We start from the raw sequence: 8,190 nt of genomic DNA on the forward strand, positions 1-8,190 counted from the left end.
TGAATATATGGAGATTTGAACTATCTTGGATTTTTTCTGTTGTGTGAATCAATGGTGGACAACATATAAATTAGAATGTTTTATTGTTTAATTTTGAGTAATAAGACAGAATTATGTCGTTTGAATATATAGAGGCTTGAACTTTCTTGGGCCTTTCTATTGTGTGATTCAATTAAAAATCACAATTATCTGTTGTCTGACTAGCATAAATAATACAATTGGTCCGCTTCATCTGTTATTTTATTTATTTTTTTTTTTTTTGACTTTGTCAAAGGGAACTAAAAGGCTTCCATGTGAAATGCTCCAACTGTGCATTGCAGCACAGTGCCTGGCCACTTTGACAGCTTCGGGGTTCGAACCTAGGTTAGGGAGCACACCAACTAGACAAGAACCACTAGGCCACTTGCAGTGGTTACTTCATCTGTTATTTATGGTGACTTCAGACAACAGACATTTTCTTAAATTTTGTAGTCTGATGTTGGTTTGGATGTCAACTTTAATTGGTTTTTATTTCTGTCTTAAAAAGAGCATTTGCACGACACAATTTTATAAAAATTGATCTATTTATTTGAATATCATCATGAATCATTACAGCCACCAAAGTGAGTTCTAGCTATATGCACAAAATGATTCCTAACTACTGATCTACCACAGACATACAACACTAGTGATCTGAAACTTGACAGCATGCTTGCCCATTCAACCCAGACTTGATCAATGTCCAAGTAATCTCCAACTCGGTAGTCATCCTGCATAAGTAATATTCAAGTGTAAGAAAAGGTATAATAGAAGAAGCCTAAAAGGGAAGATCTGGGGAGGGGGAAAAAGGATAAGGGATTACCTCTTCAAGTTTGTAGAACTTGTACAATTCATCAACATATTCAACAACTGCTAGTTCCAACATCTGTCTTGTCGTGACAACAGGTTTTCCTTGGATGTTGCACTTATAGATCATCACTTTCTGAGCCAAAAAATATCTTCTATTGGAATTTCCATTCAAAGATCACCTCGTGCCACCATGAATGCATCTGAATTTACAAGGATATCATCAAAGTTTGCGACTCCTTCCTGATTCTCCACCTATCAATAAAATTTTGGAAGTACAAAGAACACGAACTGAAGTTCTTTAACCATTTATACCAACCAAAGTATCATCACTACTAACCACTATATCATATAAATAATATGATGCAAAAATAGAATGGTAAAAGTTCGGTTATAGAGCCTTTGAATGAAGGCCAAAGAAACAAGCATCGAATTTGAGTGGAATAATACAAAGCATACAGGGTTATTGACCTAAATTTAACATAATACTTTACCCCATCTGAGAAATTGAGAGGTGCATGTTAGACAAGAATTCACCATCTCAGGTCAAATACAATCTTTCAAAAAGAAGTAGTATAAACATGCTTTCTTAAGTACATGCGTACCTACAAGAAATCACCCTACTTTAAAGGGTCAACACTCAGAGATGGATACCAAACCTGTAAAAAGTAAACTTCCAACCAGAATAAATATCAGACAAGATCAAATTATAGTTGGCAGAGCTCAAAAATGATAAAGTTAATTTCCAAAAAAAAAAAAATACAAAAACAAAAAATGCTAAAGCTACTATAAACTTTGACATCAGCAGTAATACATAATATCAACAGTTCCTTACCTACATTTCACGGTGGCCACAATCTAACCATGAAACTCCCTCGATAAGATTTGTTTCCTTCTCCAATTGACCACAGGTAACCCAAAAAAAATCAACAAATCAGTGAGCACCCTTTCACATCCATCATCCAAATCAAGAATGCAAAAAATGCTATCATTCAGAGGCATATATGTCTGCAGACATCTATATACATAACATGTTTCATAAGAAAACTAACCAAAGAAAACAATTGAAGAACACATACAAAATGCATAGTGCAAGATGAAGAATTGTTTTCACTAAATTAATCCCATTTATCGGCAAATCCCGAGTGCACAACCATCTGATAATAGTAGTATTTAATGGAGTAACTAAAGAAATACAACTACAAAACATTCCTTTACCTGTAATTTTGGAGGAGTGAAAGGTGTCAATTCACCAAATTATATCAAAAGGAAAACCTCATTCCTCAAGAGCTGCCATGTGTCCAGGTCCAACCATCTCACCCCTACGGAACCAAGTTCGTAACCAAATCAGAGCCATATGTCTACCCTTCTAATAATATGAAAGGTAATAAGTGCACTTGTATCTTGATGAGAGTACCTTATACATATTCAACACAATGCTCTCTCACTAATTGTTCATGCCGCCATATATTGCTCACTAAATATGTTGGATCATATACCAGCACCAAAAAAGCCATCGAAAAAACTACACCATTCACATGACGAATCAGACTTATTCAGGTCAGATTACACAAGTTTTGTGAAATACTCATATAAGAACAAATAAAAAACCAAATGAACCACAGAAGCTAAGCCCTAATTTATTTCTCTGTCTTTGGCTTTTGCAGGTTGACTTTGATTTCCCAAACATGTACAAATATACTATCTAAATTTCTAAACATACTAAATGTGAAAGCAACTAACTGATATAACTATTTAATCATTACCGGTAAAAAAATGGAACAAATAAACTTCATGACTACAATAGAAAACAATGAAGGACATGTAGGAAATTGGCCCACTTTAACATTGATACTTCATGACTACAGAATGCTTTGACTACATGATCACGGAAGTGAGATTAACAAAACCATTGGCAAAAGAATTGAAAAAAGAAAGCAATGACCATCAAACAACCTGCATATCTATTAGAATATAGAAAAATAACTATTTACTTAATAAAGAACTACAGAAATAAAGGGGATGATCAAAGACCAATCTATAAGGTGATCGAATAGCAAAAGAAAAGGCAACTAATAACTTCCAAACCCATTGTGTATGAATTGTTTTGTTTATTCTGGTTATTATTAAATTAACCATATATCTAAATTAGCTAGTTTAGGCAAGTCTCTCTACTTTAGCTTTGACCTTATTCAAAGCTGACCTAAATTAGCTAGTTTAGGCAAGTCTCTCTACTTTTTCCGAAGCTAAAGTAGTGAGGAAGAACAAATTTAACTGTATTTATGACCTTATTCACCGCATAAGGGTTGAAATGAATTCAATCATCTAATCCCAATTCGGAATTACAATTAAACCATTGGAATTGAATCAATTCAGTCAATAATCCAATAAGGGTAGACCAAATTTCAAGCCAAATCACTACCAGAAACCTAGAACTTATCTGGACCAAAGTTCATTAAAGGAAGAAAATTTCATGAAAGAAGTACGAGCTTTTAGATGAAGACCCCAAATTCAAAATTAGAATGCGTAAAACATTTACAAATTCATCTATTGAATACCCATCTCTTTGTGGGTGGAGAAAACACCAAGCAACTGAGACCTTGCAAATAGATATAGAAATAGAGGAAAAAGTGAAAGAATGAGAGAGAGATTGAATACCCATCTCTTCGTGAGTGCAGAAGTGGCACTGACCCGTGGGCTTGCCCTTGAACTTTCCTCTTCCTATTTTGGATTCAATAGATAACAGCCTCCGCCTAAACCGCCTATGTTGCTGCCCAATGCAATCGCCTAGGCAAAGTGAGATGAACACTTAATCGAGAAAACCCTAAATACCCAATCCAACAAAAACCCTAAATCTATTAACACTTAACCAAGGACAGATGCGGATTCAGATTGAGACCAAGATACGGATTGAGACTGAGATCCTTTGGCTGGAATGGGGTTTTCTAGTTTGCGAGGCGAGATGGTTGAGATTTTTTCTGGGTTTTCAGTTCGATGTTGGATTGGAAGAAATTGATATTGGATTGGGTTTTCAGTTCGAAGATTTCTGTTGTGTGCGAGAGCGAAAGAAAGAGCAAGAGAGAAGAAGGGTTTGAGAGTGAGAGCGAGCTGAGAGACGGTTTTTAGGTTTCTCTCAATTTGATAAATTTGTCGGGCCAAAATTTCATGGAGTGTTAGACGAATATGTATTTATGTTGTACCAAAAAACCAAACTGAAAGGGAAAAAAAAATATCCAAACAAGTGAACAACTAAAACTAAATCAATAGCAGTTTAATGCACAACAGAAATCTGTTGTCTGAAACATAACCTTTTCAAACAGTTTCTTTCAAAAAAAAAAAAAAAACCTAAACAACCAAAACTAATTCAATCTCAGTGTAATGCACAACAGAAATCTGTTGTCTGAAACAGAGCCTTTTTCAGAAAACTGATTTACTATGATATACACTATATTCAGACAACAGAATTTTTTCATTCTGTCGTTAAAATTATTCAGACAACAGAAAACAACCATTCTGTCGTCTGAGCTCTGTCGTCTGATGAGTTTATTGACATAGTGTAAAGAAAGCAACTCACACCTTGATTCCTTTCAAATCGTAAATAAAGAAAGCAACTCACTCCTTGATTCCTTAAAACACATACTCATGAGTTAGAAATAACCTCGTTCCGTTACCCCATGAGATACACTGGCAGACAGACTAAAGCTCTAACTGAATCATAACCACTTGTCTGGCCAAAGACGTGATTACTCGATTTACTGCCTAAAGTCACCTACTTGTGACCTTAATTCCTTGGGCCTCTCAGTCCTCGGAATAAAACATTTAAAGAAGTCACACATGACTCAAAATGTTACACAAATCTCAATGCTTTCCAAAACAATAGAAATCATCATTTCCACAATAATTTGTTTTCCGAAAAGCCACAACTCAAAATAATAAATAAGCATACTCATGCATATTGTTTTCATCAACCAACAAAATCGCCAACCCATATATATTTCACGTATATATATATATATATATATATATATATATATATATATATATATATATATATATATATATATATATATATATACACGTAGTCATTCACTCAAGAATGCCTACTAATATCAACTATAGTTTGCAGTTAAATAAATAACGCTCAAAACGATAAAAATAACTCCTTTCGTAAATGAACATTGTGAGATTACTCACCTTGAAATTCCCACTGCATCTTTTTTTTTTTTTTTTGAATAAAGGGGCTGGTGCGGCTGCCTTCAAGTCTTGATTAATGAAACTGTCGAATACAAGGGGGGAACATTGAGCCTAAACCCCGGATTACAATAGGCACCTAGAGAACACCCTGAAATAATATCATGACTCTCTACTAAACAATTGTATTCAATTACGCACCAACTAGCAAAGAGCGCTCTACAGGCGACTCTATTTGCTTTACAGCGGTGACACAACGGAAAGATAACTCGATCTGCAACTCGATTACAGCATAGCATAATTTCCATACTCACAGCTTTCCCATCATGTTGCCACTGGAAAATACATCCAGTGACACTACGTTTCACCCTACCACTAGGAGGCAGCGACCATTTGACCAAGCAAGGAACTCGCTGCCTACCTAGAGCAGACACGTTACTGCCACTAGGAGGTTGCGACCATTTGCCAAAGCAAGGAACTCGCCGCCTACCTTGAGCAGACAAGGCACACAAGGTGCATAGACCGGCACAAAGCCCACGCCGTCCTACCAAAGCATGGCAGAGACTTATTATCAACAAAATAACAACGATAAACAAACAACTAAAACCAACACAACTTGAAACATAAAAACACCAATAGGGCCCAGGAATAGAGGCCCAGTCCAAACACCACTCCCCACAGCAAAGAACACGCGCTGCAGGCAACCACTCCCACCGCCAACGAACTCCCTCATCACCACGCCGCCGCCTTGCAGCACCACGCCGCCGCACCGCATCCCTACGCCACCGCAACGCCGTGCCACACCGTAGACAGCCCCAACACCCGGCTAACGACCAGGAGCAGATCCGAAACCGTAGATGAAACAGCCCTGGATTGCCATTGCCGTATTTCGATCTGATCAGCCATAACCCACTGCATCTTTACACTACTAGATTACTTACAGAACGCACTATGTCAAGCACCTAAGGAAAATACAGCCTCGATTCAGTCAACGAATCACAAATGATTAAAGTTCGAATCCCCCAAATCGAACTACAACCCCAAAGTAACGCCAATTGAGGCGAAACCTCATCCAAGACCACCCAAAATCTTTGGAACACTCCTACGATCGATATATCAAAACCACAAGTCGATCGAACGCTCGAATCCTCACGGATCGAATAATCGAACGGTTCGAAATCACAAAAACCTTAACATGCTCATACGATCTCCAAAAATTACGTAGTATATATCGAAATGCTCGTATCGACTAGTAGATGATAAATAACACAAGAAACTGTCCCTTACATGGCCGGAACGCCGCCAAAGCGCCGCCACAGGCGGTTGCACAACCACCACCGGCCAAAACTTAAAACCACAATAATCCAACCATTCAAAATGGACTTCATATAACAAGGATCAACATTAATACCTGGAGTTTGAACCAACTCAGCCTAGATAGGCCAAAATCAAGCCCCACAAGCCATGATTACACTGTTCACTCCGAGTTGAACCAATTCCAACGTAAATCGATCTAACCAACCACCATAGATCGATTGAGGAGGCTCCTACGAACTCAAAACAGAAGGTTTGAAGCCATGTCGTCGCCGGAGCTAGGATTTCCGACCGGGTCCAACTGCACTCAAAATCTCTGCCTTGTAGCACCGCCGTGGTTCGAAATCGTCACTAGAGGTTGCCACAGGGAAGACCAAAACAAGGAGGCGAAGAAGTCTGTGGTAGTTTAGGGGCCGGAGGTCGCCGGAGTTGAGAGAAAAAGCCGGGTCGGGTCGAGCAAAACGCTGGATCCTAGGACTCGAGGAGAAAGAAGAGTGCGTTTCCAATTTTCCTATTTCGCCAACTTTCTGAAAATACCATTAATGAAATTCTAAAAACAGAAATCACTATTTATAGTAATTTCCAAAAATGGTAGAAACTTCCGTTGACCATAAATTTCTCATACGAACTCCGATTTTCGCTTCTCACATGTCCACGAACTCGTATCAACGCGCTCTACGACTTTCGTGAAGGAAGTTTCCAGAGAAACCCAACATATAAAACGTCAACCTTTTGCACCCCCCTAAAACCATGCATTTCGAATAAATATTCGTCCGAAAATAATTTCACTTCACAATGACATAGGAATAAAGTATAACACTCATAATTCGTACAACTGGTCCATTATTAATTGCAAGAATTAAATAATGAAAATTCAGGTCATCACACTCCCACACCTAATAGTAGATATACAATTAATCGCCCAACTCAATTAGGTAAGCGGCCTAACCAATTGCTTTAATACTCTTGTTAATTACCTCATGCTACTGAGACCAAAAAAATATTGTAAGAGTGTTGGCATTTCTTATGGTGAGGCTATTACTGGTATACAAATTTTTCACTATGCTATGCATATATTTATCTCCATCTTTACTCTGAAATAAAAATTAAAAAATTAAAACAAATTGCCACTGGCAAACTAGCATTTGGTCAAGTAGATCTAACAATTGTCATCTTTTTTATGAATCTGCTGCTTTCTGATAAAAGAATAAATAAATCAATCAAAACAAACAGTGAGTCAGTCTTGGTCATTACATGTAATGCACAACTATGTAATTACTTGAAATGTTTGATACTTATGTAATGTTTTCAGTAGACGTATCATCAATCTTGGGCATGTGCAAAAAAAAAAAAAAACAAAAAAAAAATTAATCCTTACATTGCATGTGATGCACATCTGTGTAATGTTTCAAGAAGAACATTTAATATAAACTTTACGCTGCGTTTCGATAAGAATATTTTAAATTCTTGAGAAGTTTTGAAATGATAGAATCTAGAACTTCGTTAATTAAAGGGTCCTTGACCAAAAGCGCCAAAATGAGCCAAAGTTATCCCACTTATCTCAGAAACAGATTTTTATTCCCACTAACCCAATTTACAGAGAAATGATATTCTGCCCTCAACTTAATTAATGAATTACACACTGCCACTCACTAATCTCTCTTTCATCCCGATCTCTCTCTCTCTCCCCCCCCCCCAATTGACCTCCGGCTCCGGCACCGTTCCAGGCCCTCCAGCGTTCGGCGCGCTGCACCCAGCCTCTCTAGCGTTCGACGTAGGCCCTCCAGCGTTTGGCGCTCGACCCAGACCCTCTGGTGCTAGACCAAGGCTCTCCGACACTCGACAAAGGTTCTCCGGTGC

At 37.8% G+C, this 8,190-nt stretch overlaps 2 long non-coding RNA genes across 2 annotated transcripts; both read right to left on the reverse strand.

Annotated features, from left to right (window-relative positions):
• Positions 1-574: 574 nt before the first annotated feature.
• On the reverse strand, positions 575-1,883 carry LOC133713690 (uncharacterized). The gene is made up of 4 exons (XR_009848198.1): positions 1,661-1,883; positions 1,431-1,484; positions 842-1,080; positions 575-749 (listed from the first exon to the last, which is right to left on the reverse strand). It is a non-coding gene; the product is annotated as an uncharacterized LOC133713690 (long non-coding RNA).
• A 1-nt stretch (position 1,884) lies between these two features.
• LOC133713691 (uncharacterized) lies at positions 1,885-3,929 on the reverse strand. Its single transcript, XR_009848199.1, has 4 exons — positions 3,696-3,929; positions 3,484-3,612; positions 2,243-2,350; positions 1,885-2,147 (listed from the first exon to the last, which is right to left on the reverse strand). It is a non-coding gene; the product is annotated as an uncharacterized LOC133713691 (long non-coding RNA).
• Positions 3,930-8,190: the final 4,261 nt, after the last annotated feature.

This window comes from Rosa rugosa, chromosome 6, assembly GCF_958449725.1.
Source record: "Rosa rugosa chromosome 6, drRosRugo1.1, whole genome shotgun sequence".
Classification (NCBI taxonomy): domain Eukaryota; kingdom Viridiplantae; phylum Streptophyta; class Magnoliopsida; order Rosales; family Rosaceae; genus Rosa; species Rosa rugosa.